Here is a 23,389-nt window from a genome sequence, read left to right on the forward strand (position 1 = left end):
TAGATAATCTTGCTTTAGTATCACATTTTGAACCTAAAAATGTTGTTGATGCATTGAATGATGAGCACTGGATTTTAGCTATGGAAAAAGAGTTAACCCAATTTGAAAGAAACAAAGTTTGGACCCTGGTTGTTAGACCACAAAAGCATCCTATTATTGGCACAAAGTGGATTTTTAGAAACAAAATGAATGAAAAAGGGGAGGTTGTAAGAAATAAGGCCAGGCTGGTGGTTAAGAGATACACCCAAGAAGAGGGAATAGATTTTGATGAATCCTTTGCACCCGTAGTTAGGCTGGAGTCCATTAGAATGTTTCTAGCATTTGCATGTTTCAAGAATTTTAAATTATTTCAGATGGATGTTAAAAGTGCCTTCTTAAATGGCTTTATAGATCAAGAAGTCTATGTTGACCAACCTCCTGGTTTCGAAAATAAATCTTATCCAGATCATATTTTTAAACTCTCAAAAGCCTTATACGGATTAAAACAAGCTCCTAGAGCATGGTATAAACGGTTGAGTGATTTTTTGATTGAAAATGGTTTTAAAAGGGGCATTGTATATACTACACTTTTCACAAGACAAAGTTCACGAGATCTTTTAATTGTGCAAATATATGTGGATGATATCATATTTGGTGCTACTAATGAGAGTTTGTGCAAGGATTTTTCCATCATCATGTAAAAAGAATTTGAGATGAGCATGATGGGAGAGTTAAACGTCTTCCTTGGACTCCAATTGGTTCAAACCCAGGATAGAACATTTATAAAGCAAACAAAATACACCAAGGAGCTGCTGAAAAGATTTGGAATGGAGGATTCAAAGCCTGTTGGAACACCTATGTGCACCTCTACCAAACTTGACAAAGATGAGGAAAGTACAAAAGTTGAGGAAAAGAAGTACAGAGGTATGATTGGAAGTTTACTTTATTTAACTGCCAGTAGGCTTGACATTATGTTTGTTGTATGCTTATGTGCTCGATTTCAATCCTGTCCAAAGGAATCACACTTGAATGCGGTAAAAAGAATTTTTAGATATCTTAAACGAACCTTAAACTTTGGCTTGTGGTATCCAAAATATCATGAACTTCCTTTATGTGGATTCTTTGACGCTGATTTCGGTGGTTGTAAAATAGATAGGAAAAGTACTACTGGTATATGCAACTTTTTTGGAAATGGTTTGATATCTTGATTTAGTAAAAAGCAAAATGCTATCTCATTGTCCACTACTGAAGCTGAATATGTTGCTGCTGGTGCTTGTTGTGCTCAATTGTTATGGATGAAAAATACATTGAATGATTTTGGTTTAATGTATGAATGTATACCTATGTACTGTGACAACACTAGTGCAATTAATCTGACAAAAAATCTCATTCAGCACTCTAGGACTAACCACATTGATATAAAGCATCATTTCATTCGCGATCTTGTCTTAAAGGGGGTAATCCGTGTCCAGTTTGTCTGTTCTAAAGAGCAAATCGCTGATATCCTCACAAAAGCTCTTCCACTGGATCAATTTGTGTTCTTGAGAACAAAACTAGACATTTCAGAAAAAATATTCTAAGTTTCGTCTCTGGTCAATCTTTATCGGACGTCCGATGAATTGGAACGGACGTCCGACAGTGTTCTTCGTTCAGTTTCAGAAAAACCCTGGTTCGGACGGTTGTGTCGGACGCTTCACTTCGTTCGGACGTCCGACACTCAAAAATTGAGCCCTATAAGGCAGTTACCAATTCTTCCCAGTTCATTATCTTTCATAGTCTCGGACGCAACCTTTCAGTTTCCTCCCATATTTGAAATTCAAATTCCTCTCTCATCAAATCAAGTTCCAAGAAATTGACTCAACCAACTCTATTACACCTCTATTGCTCATTAACCACTCATAAAAATCACTCCTAACCCCCAACTACCCCAAAACTCCCAATTTACATACAACCCTAATTTCACATAACTCTCTCCTTGCGGCATTTTAGTACATTCTAGTTGGCTCATACTACATTCTTCCTCCATACACCACATTCTGCATAAAAAATCATATCCACATTGCATCATGATTAGAATCAGAGGAGGATCTACTAGTGCCGGACGGTCCTTTAGGCTTAGATATGAGGACATTGAAATTGTGGAACCATCTACTGAGGCACCTAAAAAGAATATTGTGAGCCGTGGTGGTAAAGTGAAGCAAACTGCCCAAAGAAAACTGGTTACTCCAACTGCTAAATCATCTGATGAGCAGATGGAAGGGCAGAACTCTGAAGGGAACATTGTTGGTGAAAATGAGGAAACAGAGCAGGCTATCCAGGTTGATGAAACTGTCACAAGGAAATAGATCTGCAAAAAGGAAGAGCACTTCCCAATCCAAGAAAAAGCCATCTGCTGATCCCTCTGTTGATCAGCAGAATGAGGGAAATACTGCTGAGAATCAGCAAACACCTGAACCCTCCACCAGGAAGTCTCCAAGGACAAGGCCTGAAACTCAAAATGTGGAGGCATCTGCCACACAAACCTCGAAAGGGAAACGCTCTAGAAAGAATCCAGTATCTCAGCCCGTAACAAAACCAACTCCTCTTCTAAAATTCATTGATGATGAAGCCAGAGACAGATTTGAGTTAGTCTCTCAAAAAGGGTTCATCATCCAAAGACTCATCATTCCCTACGAATTTCGTAAGGTTGATCTTGAACTTGTTATTAAACTGTTTGAATTCCAAAAGTGGGTTCATCTTCTGACCATTTCTAATACCTTTTGCTCTGACATGCTTTATCAGTTCTTTGCTAATCTTAGAAAGGGTAACTCACACACAGAACTCATCTCTAGGGTCAACTCTGTGAACATCACATTAATACCTGACATAGTAAACTCCATTTTGAAAACAAAGATTGAAAATGGTTACAAAGGAAAAATTGCAAACTTCTTTTCGTATGAGCAATTTCCTTCTGCCTATCATCATTTTTACAATGCTAAACTCATGACATATTTTCAAACAAAATTCAACACTCCCGCTGAGGCAAAATTAGATGATCTCAGTCCTCAGAATCTGATCATCTTCACCATCATTTCAAATATGTTGGTGCCAACTGATGGCCACAGAACAGATGCAAACAAAATGAAACTCTATCTTTTCTACTGTTTTGTTGAAAAAATTCGCATTGACTTTGGTTTTGTGATGTGCATGTTTCTGCTCAAAATCAGCACTGATAGTCGTAGAAAGCTCTCTTATGGTAAATTTCTGACTCCTATCTTTGCCCATTTTGAAATACCTTTTTCTGAAAAATCACCCAAAGACAGTGCTTCAACAATTTTTTCAAAAGCTTATTTTGAAAGAAAGAACTTAAGATTTTTTGATGGCCATTGGTGCTATAAGGAGACTGTGGCTGAGTGTAGAAGAAAAAATTTTCATGAAACCCTTGTCACTCTTAGGACTTCTCGTGATCAGTCAGACTATGTTTCCCCTTTCACCATTCATCCTAAAAAGTCTGCCAGCAAGTCCTTATCTTCCAATTCTGAAGTCATCTCCTTGTTTGAAGACTTCAAACAACATGTCTTGTTTATTGAAGATGGTCTCATGATGACCATGACCCCTGCCCAACAATCCTCCTTCATTGAAAAAAGAAACCTTCTTGTCCCTCCAATACCTGAAAACAATGCAAATGTTCATGGGAAAGAGCCAAGACCTGAGTCCACAGGGCCAACTACTGGTACTGAGACCACACCAGCTTCCAGTTCTCAGCCCAAGGATAAAGGCAAGACTCCAGCAACTGAGAAAGCATATGAAGATGATGATGAAGAAATTGAGGAAGAAGAGGACCCTGAACAGTTTCGTCTGGCCAGGAGGAGGCCTGGATCATCTAAAATCACCATCTAGGCACTACTAGGTCACTGGACCTTAATCAAGGACTATAGTTCATCTTTTGCATTGCAAAACTTCTCGTATGCTATGTACTAAGTATTGTAGTCCTGGTTTGTACAACTGGATATTTTCTACTGTTTATGGATGTTATGACTAAGTGTTTGTTATGAATGGTTGTTTATTATGGAATCTGCTGGATGAATGTGGTTGTTATGAATGTTTCTGTTGATTCCAGATTGTGTTGAACATGAATGAATTTTGCTGATATTATCTGATTGAAAAATATGTGTTATCAAATTGCGTGTTATCGTTAATGTTTCTGATGGATCGTACTGATGTTATCTGATGCTGCTGGTATCAAAACGGATACCCACTTTTGTGATGACAAAAAGGGGGAGAATTGGATTAGCACTGATGGTGTAGAGTAACTAGTTAGGGGGAGTCAGTTTCAGGGGGAGTTGCGTTTCTTCCTGTATTCTCATGCACTTCGTTAGGGGGAGTTGTTATGTCCCAGTTCGTATATTTTTGCTCTATCCAAATATTTTGTCATCATCAAAAAGGGGGAGATTATTTATCTCAATTCATATCTTTTGATGATTACAAAATAAATGGATGTTACTAATACTTTTTGTAGAGACTCTTTTCAGAAATGACACTAAACAGGTCTGTGGACTTAAAGCAAAAAGTAAATAAAAAAGGGTGAAAAGTGCTGAGGAAGATGCCGGACGCACAAAAGGAGAGTATCGGACGTCCGACATCCTTTGAGTAACTTCGGACATGTGAAGAACTCAGACTCGGACGTCCGAAGAAGACAAGCCAGGGTTTCTACGATTACTGATCACGATCGGACGCTCAACACCTGAGTATCGGACGTCCGACAAGCGTTGCTGCACTTCAAACGCAACACATTGGATGCATCGGCTGTCCGAAGGAATTGAAAAAGAAATTTCAAGTGTGCATCTTACCCTCGGATGCATGGTGATAGGGGATCGGACGTCCTAAGAGATTCAAGAAAACTTCCAGAACTCATTGATCTCGTTCGGACGCATAAAAATTGAATATCGGACGTCCGACAGCACCAACGGCTAGTTGACTCTTCAGTTGGCTTCTATTCGTTGACAGCATTAATTGAAGAATTTCTTTGTCTCCTATAAAAGGAAAATAGTCAACCACCTCAGAGTAGTTTTAGACATCAAGTCTACATCAAATCGTGAGTGATTCTAGTGTTAGAATACTCAAAAGGAACTCTTGTATTCTCAGCTTGTGCAATTTTCTTGTAACTTTTCAGATGTGATATAGCTTCTTCAATAGTGTAGCATTGTGAGGATTATCTGAGTGTTTGTAAAATTTTCATGCTTGACCAAGTGTGGTTTGGGGCAAGAAGGAAGTGATCCTTCCCTTGTACACAAGATATTGGTTGCAAGTCTGTTCAACCTGAAGTAGCTTGTTATATAAAGTGTATTTCAAACTCAAGTGGAGTTTGAAACCTGGTTTGTCTCTGTACTTCTGTTTACAGCTTTACTCTATAAACTGTTCATCTCTTCATCTCACGAACAACTGAGCTATCTTGTAATCTGATCCATTGAGTGGTCTTCGAGAAAAGGAGGGCAGGCCAAAAAAAGTGGCCTATATCGCATCTGATTTTAGAAAACCTAATTCACCCCCCTCTTAGGTTGTTTTCGATTCTTACAAATAGGGAGTGGGAAAAATGAACAAAATTTATTAGTGAGGCCAACTCATCTAGAGGCACTTAGAATTCAAAGTGATAGGCATTAAGTGCAAATGGATTAATCATACGTACAAAGAGTCATGTGCGATTTTTTTTGTTTACCTCATGTATGTTTTTATCATAGTTTTATTACATGTGTTTGTGTTGTTCTTGTTTTGTGTTTGTTTTAGAAAGGTTATTTCACATTTACTTATATACTAGTTGATTTTCACGCCTCGGATTTTGTTGTTGAATTGAGTTTTGAGTGGTTTTCTAATAATTGTAGTTAGATAGATTATAAAGTTGCACATATTTAACATTCATGCACAAACATTATTTATATATGGCAATCACAAAGTATTCTAAGTAGGCCATCAAAAGCAAAATCATCATGAAATAATTTTTATAAAAATTAATATTAAGTTTGTGAAGAAAGAATTAATTAAATAAATCAAATGTGAATATTTTTAGTGCTGAATACTGAATACTTAATACTCCATATATGCCCTTACCATTAACTTGGTAATATATACTTTGACATATTTTATCAATAAATATGTTGAGTGTGTCTTTGTATCCCACATCGAAATTTTACAAAGAAATTTCTCCTCATGATGGTTATAAATATAGTGAATTTAAGTGAGTTTAAATGTACTAAAAGCACCAGTCCAAGTGCCATCTGCACAAATTCAAGAGAGTTTTTAGAAACCCACGCCCCAGTTGGAGAGAGGTTTTGGTTAGGGATCAAACCAAAAGAGCAAGTTATAGGCTTTTGGATTGTTAAACAATTTGTGCTATTTAGTCTCTTTCGTATTTTTAGTTTTAGGTGCCTTTTGGACCTTGAAATTATTTCCTAGTTTTTGTAGTCTCTTTCTATTATAGTAAATTTGCTACCTCTTCGCCTGTGAATATAGGTCAGTTCGACCGAATTACATAAAATCTATGTTTCTCTGTTTGATTTATTTAATATGTTATTTTCTTGATTGAGTTGTCAATAATTATATTATTCTCGTTGGTCAATTTTTTGGAACCGGACCTAACAAATTAGTATCAGAACTTCAAGGTTTGGGTCAGATTTTGAATTTTTAATGATAATAACAACCTATCAATATCAATTTTGGCCGCTACAGAGAGTGAAGAAAAAAATTTCTGCTAAAGTTTACTTGGATTTTGAAGAAGAGTTATTTGGTCCGTTGGAACTCATTTAACCCGTTAGAATCTGTTGAACTTTTTGTGAGTTCTGGCCCGTTGAGATCCGTTGAACCTTTTGCATCCTGGTTCATTGATGGTTCTGGGACTTTGGTGGTTCGTTGAGATCCGTTGGGACTTTTATGGAGAAAGTGAATGTTGTTTGCTCTTTGTTTACCTTGTATCAATATTGGATACACACCAAGGTAGGGATTTATTGAATGTATCTTTGTATCCCATATCGATATTTTATATAAAAAAAAACTCTGCTCATGGTAGTTATAAATATAGTAAACTCAAGTGTGTTTAAATGTGTTAAATACACCAATCCAAATATCGTATGCACCAACCCACGAGAGGCCTACGTTCCAGTTTGAGAGAACTTTTAATTAGGCATAAAACCAAAAGAGCAAGTTATAGGACTTTGGGCCGTTAAGCAATTTATGCTATTTAGACTCTTTTATGTTTTTAGTTTTAGGTGCCTTTTGAATTTTGAAATTATTTCCTAGATTTTGTAGTCTCTCTTTTATACTCTTTTTCTGTTATAATAAATTTGCTACCCTTTCGTCTATGGATATATGTCAGTTCGATTCAACCACCTAAAATCTGTGTTTCTCTATTTGGTTTATTTGATTTGTTATTATCATTATTCGATTGTCAAGAACCATATTATTCTCATCGGTCGATTTCTTAGGATTGAACCTAACAAAATAAATAACTAATTGCATGACTAAAACTTAGTGCTAGTAAGACTAATCTTATCACCATATAAATAACCAACTCATATTAATTAGATAGTTATTCCATCCAACATATATAAGTAGCAGGAGTTCATTTGAGAAAGAACAACAATAACACCAGTAGCAAACAATTTGCCAAAAAATTAATATTGAGTTTAGGAGAAAACAACTAAGCAAGTAATATCAAATCCAAATCATATAATCACTCAATATTGGATGCTCAATATTTAATACTCACTATATGAACTAATATGTGACTTGGTATTAGCAACTCCGCACAACAGTAAGGGTCAACCCTAAGAACATAAATTTGAGAAGAAATCGATCAACTACTAGATAATACACTATGCAAATTAATGCAAAAAGTAGTAGCAAAAGAAAAATAATTTCGTTAAACCAAGTAGGAACTACCATTTGGAAGGAAACAACAGGTAAAAATTGATTCTTATAGGAATATGTTAGGAAATTGACTTAATTTCTTTCAAGCAGGTTTTTTGTTTTGTATGAAGGTAACTAGTTTTTTTTTTTTTTAGTTACTTGAAGTAGTAGTCAATGAATTTCCTATTTGTATGAATTTAGGAATTATGAATTATTGTCTATTCTATATAAGATTAAGAATTAGCAGTTATTTGCTGTTATTATTTGGGTGTTAACTAAGAAATAGAGTTTGTAGAGGTTGGCATACTATAAAATGGCATAAAAAGGTGATATGTAACCTTATACATAGAGTAAGAGAGGGTGCTTGACTGATGAGAGATAGCATATACAAGGGTTGACATTGGTTTCAAATTATATTATTGTATATGATTTTCCTCTCAAAATAAAGAACATGTTTCTCTCTATGGACATAAACTCAATGGTAGAGTGGAATTATGTTAAATCTTATATGTCATTTTATCTATCATATTTGTGACTTGTTTGTCATTAAATTATTGTGTACTTAATATCTCAATAGTCATTTGTTCCGCGCTTGGATCTCAACAATTGGTATCAGAGCGGGTTTCATAGTTGAATCTTGCTTGACTATTGAGATTAAATGAGTTGGTGGTTGTTACCAATTAAATAATTTAATGAATGATATTCTTGTTTCAAGAGTTTGACAAGAGGACAATGCTACAGTACCTATAGTTATGGTAACGATGTTAAGGAAACCTACTATTACAGGTTTCTATTACCTTTAGTGACAAATCAAAATTTTTAGCGACTTTTTAAATATTATATTAAAATAATTAATATTAACTTTAGTAAGTTTTTAATTAAAACTAGTAAGTATATGCCTGAAAGATAAGTTTTAGTCAAAAATAGAAATTTACCCTTTCAGTAATTTAATTTACTTATTATTTGACAAATGTTACTTTTGTTTAATTTAAACTTACTAATACTAAAAGTAAAAAATTTACATATTAAAGTAAAAAAATAATCGGTTTCTGAAAACGGTTTTGGGTTTCCACATCTCTCTAAAGTTTGCTTCCCTTCTTTATATTTTCTTCTCACCTCACGGAAGATTGTAGAAATTTTTTCCTGGAAAAGGAAGGAGTATGATCATCATCTTATGGAACGGGATTAGCTTTAGTTAAAATTTAGAAAATTGATCAAGCGGGCTAAGCAATTCTATCATATCTTCAGGCTGAACTCTTCTGGTAGGTTTCATGCCTCAGTCTCTTTTTCTACCTTTTACTAAGCATTGATTCTCATTTCGGTCAATCAATTGGCCTGCCTAGGCGCGGAGGAAAAGCTAAATATGCTTTACAGATAGCACATGTTCAGGAGAAAGGGTTTCCCCCCTATCAGACACAACAAAAGGGTTAGCAACGGTGGTAGCCAACCAAAGAGCATATGAAAAATAGCAGTGACGAGGTTAGACCATCATGTTCTCTTGAAATCGTTTGATTATATTGCTATAATTTATTTATATTTCATTTGTTTTGTTTGTCAAGATTTTCTTGCGAAATCAGGGCTGAGAATTTGAAGAGTTTATTGCAATTTTGGGGCTGAAAATGTCCGTTGAAACATCTAGGAAATGGTTGTAGTTTTGATTGTCTACGGGTAAAATATGCTTAATAGCCATATGAAACATCTAGGAAAGGACTTGAGACTAGGCGTTTAAGTTAAATGTGATTAATTTGGGAATGCATATAAGATGTTTGGTGAAATGTCAAAGAGAAATTTGTATGTTATGATTGCTACTCTGTGCGGGTGTGAAAGTTAAAAGTTATAATTGCCAAATGAACTGTTACTATAGTTACTCAATTCCCAGTTTTACTTGGTCCTAGGAATCTTCACCGAAGAGAGAATGACATCTTACACTTCATCAATTATGAGAACTTAGCTTTAACAGATCTAACTCACTACACACCAATTGCATAATATATATAGGCTCAAGAAAATTTGTAGTGCAAGGAATAATGACATATTCATTTCATACATTGAGTTTATATATATCTACGCCAAATGGGCAAAATATAAATCTCGAAGAAGTTATAACAAAGTTATGAGCATTTCAATCATAGAATTGTGTGGCAAACTCATTGGTTTTATATGAAGTTTAACATCGTGGATGTGCAAAAAGGTCGTAGTTTGATAAGGTATTATCAATCATGCTCGATATATTCTTTATTTAATATCGAATAATTTCTTCTCACTCAAATGTCGACTAACTTGATATAAATTATTTCTTTAATTGGACAGCATGGTTTGTACATGGATATTTAAATTTAGGATTACACTTCATGTTGCAACTACAAAGACATTTTGAGATATAAATTTTTCTCTTTTTTTTTCTTTTTTACCCCTAAGCATTGTGTGGAGTAAATGACAACTCCTTCCCTTAATCTTGTAGTGTTGTTGATATCACACTATAGAAAAGGACAAACTAAATTAAATTATAAAAAAGGAACAAACAAACTATTCTTGTAAATAGTCCTAACATTTACAAGACTAGGTTTTCTACAACACCGATATTTTGTAGAAAACTTTAAAAACTGGGTTTTAATTTTCAGTTTGGGGGACAAAATACAATTGATTCTTAAACATTTTAATATTTTTGATTATAATAAGCTTTTTGATAACTACCATTGACTTTGTCTCTAATAATTTCGTAAGCACGTTCTTGGCATATATACATAATCATAATTTATAGTCTTTTAGGGTCAACTTTCAGAAGCAGTCAAATGATTCGATATCTGTAAGAACATTCATAAAAGAGCAATAATGAGGACATAAAAGGCCATAAGAACATCCATGCACGTATCATTACATGGAAAAAGGTTGGAAAAAATGCCAATAATTTGCTTTCTCCGGCTGCTTTGAAATGAATAATTTGCAATACTATTTCAGAATCTCATGGGCTCAACTCTCAAGAGCCACCAAGTCAAGTGGAATTCTTTAGTTGTTTGAATCAAGGTATACATGCCGGAATTTAGCCCAAAAAAAAAAAATAGCAGCATATGCCTTGCATGTGACTGCAATTAGAAAGTTGCTAATTAATTTATTCAATTTTGTCTTCTTGAATTCCTCTAAAAGAAGGAAAAAATAAAAGAAGTGTTGGATTCAGAAGCCGGAGAGCCAATGGCTTATCTGGTGAATCTCAGTCAAGCTCGGGGAATCATATAGGATGTATTAACTAACTAATCAGAAAAGGTTTTATGTGAAGAAAATTGTACAAATTGCTGTTAACCTAAGCCATCTATATGTGTACCGCATGCAAATATTCTCAATACCATGGGGACTAGAACAAAATTGGCAAGGAACCCCAAATAAAGAGGAAACCAAAACGTCTATTCAGCTCGAGAAAGCAATTCAAGCAGCTCGATTTGGTGCGTTATGTGCATTAAATAATCAAATGTGTTTTTATGCAGTTAAGACATAGCAAGGATATGATGAAGCTAGAGACTGCATTATAAATTTAACATCTCGTTTCAAAAATCTTTGGGTGAATGATGCTCATCTAGTGCATAAAGGTAAACAAAAGGATAATATGATGGGTGAGTCCATGAAGATGAGTGCTTTTGATGTTCGTGATCCAATTATTGTTGCTACAAAGGGACAAAAGGCAAAACAGTCTACTCACAAGCGAAAGCGAAGACGATGCAAAAATTGCATGTAATCATCTACTCTTAAAATTGACTTATTCTACAGTTAGAATAGCTTTGCAAAACCAGATATGAATGATCAATGCTAAATTTCATCCACTCATTGGCTTGATGTTAGAAGGCCAAAAATGTTAGTTATATATGTACACTTCATATACTCCTTTATAAATTCAAACTTTTTGTTTATGGATTGTGCTTGGCAATTTTTTTTCCCGCAGGTCACTTGGACATGATAGACGAAAATGTACTAAAGTGTGCACAGATGCATATGAAACTCACAATTATGATCATGTTGGGGCACCCAATTATGTTGAGAATGTAAATTCGAACCTGATAGGATCATCCTATGGCCTATTGCAATCAGATTCACAGCATGGATGCAGTAAGGAATTAATGGATAGTAATTGGTTTTAGATCATTCCTCCTGGTCAGGTAATGTATAGCTTGCTTTTATTTATTTTTGTGTGAATACATGAAATATAATGGTGCTCTATTTGCATTTGTATAGGCATTAATGTGGGCATGCAATCCTTCATTAATCCAAAGTCATGTACAAAACACTAACTTGTTAGGAGACGAAAAGTATTCAGGTACATTTTTCCTTCTTCACGCCTAAGTTTTATGTTACTTATTTGCTATGATTATGTGTTGTTGTGGCCTTTTTTTTAATACAAATCTTGTGATGGTTTTGTAGTGAATGAACCAGATTTCAGGCAAGACCATTAAGGAATTTTATTCTTGAGAGAGTACAAATGTTTTTGTTTGTCTTTGCTCAAAGCTTTTAGGATGATTTAAGTTTCTTCGAAGGTAGTTTAATGTGTTTTGATTGTAAATTTGAGCATAATCTCCTTAGTTTGCAATTTCTGGTGTTTACTTGTTTTAATGTGAATAATTTCAGCTTGCTTGGAAAAAAGTTTGGTGATCAAATTTCAGATATTGTTAGCATCCAAGTGCTCTTAGGTTTGTAAACCAGAAATTTCAATTCAAACTGAAGCTTTTGATAGTGATATCAGAGCCCTTAATGCTGGTGATCAAATTCTCAAAGCAAGTTACTAGCCTTTTGATTGTTTCAGTTTTCTGAACCCAAAGTCTTTGTGCTCTAAATTCAGGTCTTGGCCATGTAAGCTTGTCATGCCTAGATAGATATATCTAGTGTCGTGCCAGCTTAATTTTGATGCGTAAGTATCAGTTATTAAAAGTTAGTAAATGATATTAAATCTTAGGTTGCTATTTTGTTAGTGGTAAACATTCAAACTACATGCATGAACCTGGACAGGCAATAGAGACATAAGCCGATATAAGCATCAAATGATTGATTTTCCTTATGATGATATGCTCTGATTCTCTGCAGGCTATTGCTTCTTTCAGATTAATCTAGTTGCTGTAAGTGCGGTTCATTATAATTAGGCTAGAATTCCGATATTTAAGGCCTGAGGTGGAAGAAGACGTTGCATGGAAACTTTAAATCCAGCATTGCATTTCAATGTAAGGAGGTGAAATTCTATTTTCTAGTGACTTGTTGGCCAATTTGAATTAGATGGACCTTTGTTCACTCCAAGTACTAAATAAATAGGTGAGTAGATTCATTCTGATGCTCAAAATGAGCCGTTTTCTCCTATTTTGGAATACCAATTTCATATCAAATGTCTTGTGCATGTGGATTTTGTTGTTTACTTCAAATTGGACTGGCTTTAAACTGGATAGATCCCGGAAAACTTGAAGATGTGTTGTGGAAGTGGTGCGACTGCTATGCTATCTTAATAGTCTGCAATTTCCTTCTACGAAATAAGCACGACATGAACTTTCCCTTGGAGTTTTTTGCTGTGTTAACCAAGTACCTGGGCATTTATGTGCTTTGCTTATGTCCATAAAGTAGGAATTTCGAAACTCTGGAGCTTGCGAAATGAGTTTTTGAGTTTGAAACCAAGCATATGGTTTGTTGCTATTTATGATTTAAGTTCAGGAGGATGCCCTTACCATATTAATGGCGGTGTAACATCCATTCTGTTGTAGGAGCACGTACTCTTTTTTTATTTCTGCGAGCATTAGAAGTTTTTACTCCTAAACGAGTGTATAGTTTCGACCCAAAAAAAAAAGTGTGTTGCAATGCCTATATAGGCTGACGGCAGTTTTACGAGAGAGCATTGGCCTTTGTGAATTTAAGTGCCGCGATTTCCTCAGTAAGCCCTTACTAGAAGTCCAAACAAATAGTATCTTCCAACTTCCTCTACGAATAAACAACTAATCCACCTTTCTATTTAATGACAATCTGGCATTAGGAATAATGGGACAAACTTTTAGCTAGGTACCTGCCTCATATTAAGTTAATTCCTACATCCCTGGACACAGAAGAACCAAGCTGCTCAAATTAGTGGTTGTCATATGCACTCGAGAGAACACTGCTTCTCTCTTCAAATATAAAGCACATTTAGTAAGATAGGAGAATATTCTATCTTCTGATTTCCAGCTTGAAGCTAATTACTTTTCTTATGAATAAGGATGAATTCAAACAAAAAGCTCAATAAGAGACGTACAGTTACAACATGGAAAAAAAATACTGAATAGTAAAAAAAATTTGATAAACTCCAAACACATTACCGAGGCAACCGTTCTGCTGATTCTCTATGGCTTTTAAGCACATTTTAAATTATTAAGAATAACAGTTATGAAAGTGCTCATAACACAATTATGAGCACATACTTACTAAATACGATACTCCTTATTAAATACGTTCTTCTGCCTTATTCAGCTAGAAATAGCAAAGATAAATTAGAATTTTTCCCAACTATGAATACTTTCATTGTTCATCTTCTCTGCAAATGATCTTGTAGAAGAAATCCCCATGCATTCTTAGGGTGTAGGACCAATTCCATTGCAATGTTAAAACGTTCAGTCTCGGATTGAAACTGAAAATTCATGACACCATAATAGAATTAGAGAGTTAACCATGCAAGTAAAGATAACAGTTTATTGACATTTAAAATTATTCACCACAAAAAACTCATATTAAATTATAAAACTATACCATGATTGAACTCATTTGTTCCACTTTAGCTGACTTCATGAAATTAATAACATATACACCACAATCATTGCTGCATGTAAACCAATCATCACAATAAATGAAAAAAGAGATTCCAATGCACTGCACAATAACATCATTAATGAAAGTTACCCATTCGGCTGTTTAGGAATGTTAGGAGATTTGTCAAATTCAAATGACGATGCCTGAAACTTGTACTTATCCCCAAATTTGTGTTGTAGTATAGTATCAAGATCTTGCACCTATTATCCAAAAATAAAATCCCGATTGTAACACAAAATGCCCATATCATTATTTGCTACACAACTTAAAAGGATACTTACTAACTTCCTAACCACAACACCTCGTTGCTTTGTTGAATTAGGCAACGAATCCAGTATGTAAACTTTCTTTTTAACAAAGTCAACTAGTGTGCAATACCAATGTTGGTTATTTTCATTTGTTGGCACAAATATCTGCAAGAACATGTATAGTTTAGGAAGATAATTACTTAACTAAAATTAGTTTAAAACCCAAGAAAAATGCATAAATTTTAAACATTATTTAACGAATCTTCTCACACATCTCAATGTTTCCTCCATATCTATCAGGATCAAAATATATTGAAGTAGTTGTAAGGTCAGGTTTGGCATTTTGTAATTTGCACTGCACAATTTTACCGAAATTATAAAATTTTCAAAAACATATGCATTAATGACAACCATAATCCTTTAATGATATGTCAACATACCGTGAAGAAAGTTGGCATGTACCATATGTTATATGTTTGATCTTGATGGTCCTGCTCAGAGTCTAACCGAAGCATGTTTGCAACAAGATTGATTGGCTGCAAGCACATTACAATTCACCTCTATCCCTTACAATCAACATATGTTGGATAGTATATCTACCTTAAAAAATCAAGTTTTTAAGCATTAGAAAACTCACACTTTCAGTAAGCCAGGATCTCGGTTTCAAGCATGCCAGATCACTCCTTGAGGCAAACTCCTGTCCAATGTGCACAATTGGTTCGCTGCAAATAATTGTTAATTGAGTCTACAATTAATAACAATGATAATGCTAAAATAGTTGTTATGAAAAATCCACTATTGTCCTTCAATATATTACTGCTGATTATATTTTTCGTTAAATATGTAGTCCAGGATTCTCGCTTTATCACTGGAAAACTGCTGCAATATATACTCTTCATCTAATATTCTTTCTTGCCCTGCAAGCTGTTTAATAAACCATATGAAACGTAAAAATTATTTCAAACAAGTATCATAAAGATGTAATATGTTAAATGTATCATTTGAAATGAAACAACCATATTATATACCTTGTCTTCAATCTACATATTCTGTTAATGGTTAGTATATATGAAATTGTATTTTCCATTTGTAGAAAAATAATATGCATTTTATATCTACTAACGAATAAATTACCGATGTTTTGAACAAATCAAACCTAAACTCATGTTGTTATATGTATATAGTTGCTCACATTTATAGTTTTGCCATCATCCTTTCTTCCCATTTGCTTTGTAATACTGCAAATTTCTTCTGATTACATTTAGGGGTGGCAATTTCCGACAGGACCTAAAAATACAACACAAACTTAACATGAAATTAATGGGTTCAGATTGAGGTTTCGCGGGTTCGGGTCAGAATCAAGCTGAATCCGATTAACCCGAAAACAAAACGGGTTGAAGTCGGGTCAATCCGTGGGTGATTTGATAAGACTCGATAACCTGTTTACAAATTAAAAATTATGTTATCTAACTTTCCTAAGTTATTCTTTTTTTCCAAAGGCATTAATCATTTAATCCTAAATGAATTTATTTAACTTGTGTGAAATTGAAATTATTATATTTGGACAAATAATGTATTATATTATTTTTTACTTTTATACTGTTTTAATTTATTTTATATTTATTTTGAGATAAAATACTTTTACAGTGTTTTAATTTATTTTAGATTCGGTTTGGAATTATTTATTTAAATTTTTATTACTTGATTATGTAATTAGTCTTGTGCAAAATTGGTTTTATTAGAAATTACAGTGGTAAATTAATAAATTAAAATTAAGTTTCGGGTCATTCGGGTCGGCCCGTCAACCCAAAAATTTTTTTTATTCGAGTCAGATATCCTAACCCATTTCGGGTTGGTAGGTTAGGTAACCCATTTCGGGTTGGTAGGTCAGCGAGTTTTCTATTATACCCGGTCTCAACCCGACCCACCAATCCGATTTGGACCCGATTGCCACCCCCAATTATATTGGTAAAAAAAATAATATATTTTACAAATTATTCCAATGTATTTGGAAAACGTTACTAATTTCATTACAAATTATGAAATGTAATCACGGTTTACTAATTTTTTACTAAACATAAATACTCCACACAAAAGAAAAAGATATTTGACTTTGTTTTACTTTGATTAGAAAAACTTGTGGTAGTAATAACGAAATAGTGAAAGTGGTGCAAATTTCAAATCAACAACCAATGTACACTTAATTACGGTAATTTTTTTAGTTGATTAGACTAATATATGCCATAAAGTAGTAAGATTTGATCATTTATAAATTGGCAATTTTAGCAGTTTATATACCATTAACCTATAAAAATTATGATTATTATAAAATGACATTTTATAATAATTTACATACTATTTGCCAATTAAAAGTAAGTTTGATAAAAAAATGTGCATATAAATCCATATTGTGGATGATACAAAATATATTTGAAACTCATGAAACTTAATATATGGGTAAATTTACTATAATTTTAAAAGATTACGTGACATTAGTACAACTTTACCTTTTATACTTGTGACCTAGAAAACAAATTTATTAAAACACATAATATTTATAAATGATACATACATTTATTAGAATGCTTAAAACACAAAACATTTATGAATGAAACATACAATCATGTATTATACATTTACGTTATCAACAACTACTAACTATAATATTAAGTTTCAATCATTAATAAAAAAATCGTAGTACTAGTTTAAATAAACTTCCTAATTCTTGTTTCATATAAGTTTCTTTAAGTAAAATAGTAAATTTATCCCACAAACTAGTAAGTTTTGATGATTAACCAAATTTACTATTCTATCAACAAGATTTACTATTAATCTATAAAAACTTACTATTATTTGAACTAAACTTACTCTCTAAAAACTAAGTTTCGAATATAGAGTAATAATTTATTGTTAAAAAAAAGTAGCTTTCATTTTTATTTCGATTTACTTTTTGAGACATAAATAGGATAACACTTATATGACCATTTTCGATTTACTTTTAGCGGCCATTTGACTATTTGATAGGCCTATCCACCTAAATAGGATAACACTTAAAGATAAGAAAGTAAGTTTCCCATCTAAAATAGTAAGTTAACAGTAATAAATTAGTAAATTTTATACTTCAAAATGTAAATTGGAATAAATATTAAACTTACTTTTTAAATAAATAAATTACTACTTTATATCACAAACTTACTTTTTAGAGTGTAAGTTTAATTCAAGTAATAGTAAGTTTTTATACATAAATAGTAATTCTTACTGATAACATGGTAAAATTGATTAATAATCAAAACTTACTGATTTATGAGACACATGCACTATATTACTTAAAACATATTTCAAACTAGTATTAGGGAATTTATTTGAAATAATGATAAAATGTTTTATTAATGATTAATTCTTAGTACCTTAGTTAGTAAGTACTCATAATATACCTGTATAATACATGATTATAGTTATCATTTAAAAACAATTTGTTTACATATTTTAAAATACTATGAAAAATAGTTTGACTTTTCACATAATCTCGTAAAATATGTAATAAAATTTTGTCGTATTAAGTTTTTAATCATTTTCAATTTTTGAAAAGTTTGAAAGTTTGGATAACAATAACAACAAATCTTCCTAGTTATATATAGAATATTACTTGTTTATATATCAAAATTTTTATAAATGAACACCTATGAATATAATAAGATGATAAAGTTGTAATAAATTTACGTCTGAGTCACAAGAAATAATAAGAGTAAAAGCCTAAACGAAATGAGAAATAATATAATAATAAAAATGATAAAATTAGTATAACATTTAATATAAGAAAATCGGTATGATCTGGATTTTTTTCCTTGGGAAATTGTTCATAAGAATAGGATCCAATAATTATAAATGAAAATCACATGCATATATAATCTATTGTATAATTTAAATTAAATTTAGTTCATGTATAAAATGGTCCTAAAATAATTAGTACACTATGATACAATGTTATTTTAACAACAATTTTTTTTTTTACTAAAAGTCTGAAATATCCATGACATATGTATGAGGGATATTTTACCATATTTGTATCTCACATCTAATCATGAAAGTTAATTTGAGAAAAAATATTTTTGACAATAGAACTATTTTGAATTTAGTCAACAAGTTTAGATTTTTTAAACAATAAAAGTGAAATATTTTGGGAACTTAGTTGTTTATTTTCCCATAATTAAAAATTGCTATATTTTAGCAATTGTTGCCATTGACTTTTCATTCTGTAGACTAATTTTTATCAATGCAATATTAGTTTTATTAGCAATCATTGCGGTTCCATTGATCCGAGGATGGGCATTTTATTGCTATTATTTTATATCTAAATATTTAACCTAAGTAATAAAATAAATAATAGCTACTTAAAAAAAAGGAAATTGGTGTTCAATTGATTGTGGTGTAAAATATTAGTATAGAATTAACTAGAGTTTGAAATGGAATTAAATTTATTTAGTATTTTACTACTAACAACTTTGACCCCCCCATTTAATGGTTAAACAAAAAATAAAAGAGACGTAGAGACTGTGATTGGTTCTTTAGTGTGAAAAAGGAAAGTTCTTCTAAACTAATTCTGGATGCATATGAAATTAGAAATGTGATAACTTTGCAATTCATTTTCATTCATGATGAATTTCTTCGATTCTATATAGAATTGCAATTTTTTTCGTTCAGCATGAAAACGTTCTTTTTTTTGTCATATTGATGGCTTTTGCTTTTAAGATTATCTACATGTCGGTGGTTAGTATTATTGACAAGGTTAGAGGTCATGGAAAATGTTACTAATTTTAGGAGAAATTATGTATTGTAAAATTGGTTTAATAATTTTCTATTAAGCATAACTACTGCATACAAAAGGAAAAGATATTTGATTTTATTTTGCTTTAATTAGAAGAACTTGTACTAGTAATAAAGGAAATTTCAACTCAACAATCAACGTGCACATGATTACAGTAATTTTTTAGTCATTTAGACAAATATATGCCATAAAGTAGTCAGATTTAGTCATTTGTGAATTCATAATTTTAACAGTTTACATAAAATTCATCTATAAAAACTTATGATTATTATAAAATGACCTTTTATAATAATTTACTTACCATTTGCCAATAAAAAAAGAGTTTGATAGAAAACATATGGATACAAATCCATAATGTAAATGATACAACGTATGTTTGAAAGTCACATAACTTAACATATGGGTAATTTTACTATAATTTTCAAAGATTATGCTACGTTAATACAACTTTAATTTTTATACTTGTGACCCAGAAAATAAATTTATTAAGATTTTACCATTTTATTAAATTCATAGGCATTAATATATGAAAATTGCGTACCATTTTATTATATTCATAGGTGTCCATATATGGAAATTGTGATGTATAGATAAGTGCAATTCTATATATAACTCGAAAGATTTGTTGTTACTGTCATCCAAATTTTCTAACCTTTCACAAATTCAAAAATAATTCAAAATTTATAATATGACAAATTATTCTTACATATTTTATAAGGTCATATGCAAAAAAACAAGTTTTCATAGTATATTTAAAATGCTTAAAACATATAATATTTATAAATGATACGTACAATTGTGTATCATACATTTACATTACGAGTAATTACTAACTATAATACTAAGCTTCAATTATTAATAAAAAATCTTAGCATTATTTCAAATAAACTTCCTAATACTTGTTTCATATAAGTTTCTTTAAGTAATATAGTAAATTTATGCCACAAACTAGTAAGTTTTGATGATTAACCATATTTACTATTCTATCAACAAGATTTACTATTAATCTATAAAAACTTACTATTATTTGAACTAAACTTACTCTCCGAAAAGTAAGTTTCAGATATAGAGTAGTTATTTATTTCAAAAAAAAAAGTAAGTTCCATGTTTATTCAAATTTACTTTTTGAGACATAAAAGTTACTAATTTCTTGAGTAAACTTACTATTTTTAATGTAAAACTTACTAACCATATTTTTAGGTACTATTTTATTTAGATGACCAGTACAACAGGTAATCAAATGGTCGCTAAAAATATTTTTACCTGTTATATCAGGTAAAAACAGTTTCGTTACCATAACGCTCGTTACTTCAGACTTTTCCTTGACAAGAAGCATTAAAGGTAGAATATGAGAAACTAAAAAGTATAGAGATACTTGACGGTGAATCTAGACAAATGATTCAAGGGTCATGAAAATGGTAGAGCCCAATGTCAATTTTAGACATGAACCAATGGAGATATTCTCACAACTCCAACGGTTGATATTTCATCCCAAATGGTTGTTAGATTCAAATTATGTTTTTTAGGTAGTGTGGTATGTGTTCCAAAGAAACAAAGGAATCTACTTCCAGAAGACTCTGATGGTTGCGAGTTTTTCATTACATGTGGAGTTTTAGAAATAATGATACATGGCGAGATAGTCATGAGGATGAGAAGAAGTATGATAATTTTATCACTTGATTGTCTCAATAATTAGAAACAGATAGTATATTTGGGCTAATTGGGATTCTTTGTCAATTTATCATACAGTTGATAGTATGTATTAAGTCTGATTATTTTTATAATATTTTTCGTATGTTATTGTCTTATTATATCTATTTGTTACATGTTACATCCCATTTGGATAGCAAATATTTTACAAAATATTTTTAAATATTCTTTTGACACATTTTAATTACTTTTTTTATCACATATACATCACATCACAAATTCGCATCTAGATTGCCACTTGTTAGGCAAAAAAATTTTGAAGATATTTCTTTTAAATATTTTTTAATTATATTTCTTATTTTACATACAACACATCACTATGGTATATTTTAATATAAAAATTCTAAAAAATTGCAAGAACCTGTTTGAATTGCATTGCAGCTTTTGAAAACTTTTTCTCCCAAAAACTCCAATGTAAAAGCACTATTTAGATCTGCGGTGATAGGCTGTCTACTTTTGGTAAGTTGATTATCATCACATGCGAATGTCTGTGGAGCAAAAATCCAAGTCCCAACTCCCAACCTTTAGGTCTAGGTCCACCTTCATGATCAAACGGTGTCGTCTTGCCTTTTTGAGTACGTTATCAGTAGCTATCAAGCCCTTGGTCCATATCAGCCTCTCAAATATAGTGACTAATTGACCAGCGTTCCATAAATTCCACTAAATTTCTCGTACTAGTACTATGTGTAAATTTCTCGTCTTACCTTTCCGTGTTTGGTTTTGGCTCCTCCTGGTTAAGGTTAAGAATCTTTATGATTCCGGTTCTGTTTTCCTTTTAGTTATATAGTTAAAAAATTTATGCTAAAGTGATATGGCAATGGATTTAGAATAACGAAAAAAATAAAATAAATATAGAAAATAAGATTTTTATTTTATTATTATCAACAAGGAAAACAAAAAGCTATACAAATTTTATGAAAGAAAGTCACATTGTTGAATGTTCCTAAACATATTAAATAAAAGAAAAGAAGCATGATTTTTTTTATTGAAATTGAAATGAAATAAGGAAAAATGTCTCAATTATTCGATCATCTTCATTGCTTGCAACAACTATTTTTGATAGAGCTATTTCTCCTTTATAGTTAGGGATAATTTCAGAAACCTCCCCTGGAGGTTTCTGATAGTCTCACTCACTTCCCCTGAATTTTGCAAAATATCAGATACCTCCCTTGTCAGATTATTGGGCCCTATTTGTGATATCATTGATGATGAATTGACAGATATACCCTCATCACTTATGATATATTTTGAAGCTATTTTGACAGAATTAGTTAAATGAGTAATAGAGATATAACTTTTGATATAACTTATGATATACCTTCTATTCCACTTTATACTTTTTATTCGTAGTACAATCATCAATGAAGAGTTTAGCACTAGTGTTACCTTTCTCTGAAGTCATGGGGATCATGTTTTTTTTTTTTTTTTGTAAGACAATTATGTAGTGTAACTCATTACTTATATTTGGGTAAATTTGGTTTTCAAAAATTCAATGACGTAAATTATATATTACATCATCTCATAAAAGTGATGCGACACAATTTGGGTTATTGAATTTTTTGAAAATCAGATCTACCCAAATTCTGGTATTCAAATGAAGCTTGTTGAATAAATTCAACTAATTACAGTGTGAATTATTTTTTTAAAAAAAAAATCTCAACTAAATTATCTAGCACTAAATGAAATGAAGTATCTTGCTACTTCATTTCATTTTCCATAGAGAAAATCGCAAAAAGAGTTATTAAACTATTGAGAATTTGGTTATTTGATTGTTACACTATTTATTTAACTGCAATTGCCATTCACTCAATTAACCAAATAGTGAAAATTTTTTTGTGACTTAACTAGTAAAAATTTATACTTTTAATCACTCAAATAATATTTTTTATGACTTAAATAATAAAAATTTATACTTTTAATCACTAAAAATTTATACTTTTAATCACTCAAA

General features: G+C 31.7%; 1 long non-coding RNA gene across 1 annotated transcript; it reads left to right on the top strand.

Moving 5' to 3' along the window:
* Positions 1–11,799: 11,799 nt before the first annotated feature.
* LOC140008169 (uncharacterized) lies at positions 11,800–12,577 on the top strand. Its single transcript, XR_011815571.1, has 3 exons — positions 11,800–12,002; positions 12,079–12,377; positions 12,469–12,577. It is a non-coding gene; the product is annotated as an uncharacterized lncRNA (long non-coding RNA).
* Positions 12,578–23,389: the final 10,812 nt, after the last annotated feature.

The sequence above is a fragment of the Coffea arabica genome, chromosome 6c (genome assembly GCF_036785885.1).
Source record: "Coffea arabica cultivar ET-39 chromosome 6c, Coffea Arabica ET-39 HiFi, whole genome shotgun sequence".
Classification (NCBI taxonomy): Eukaryota; Viridiplantae; Streptophyta; class Magnoliopsida; order Gentianales; family Rubiaceae; genus Coffea; species Coffea arabica.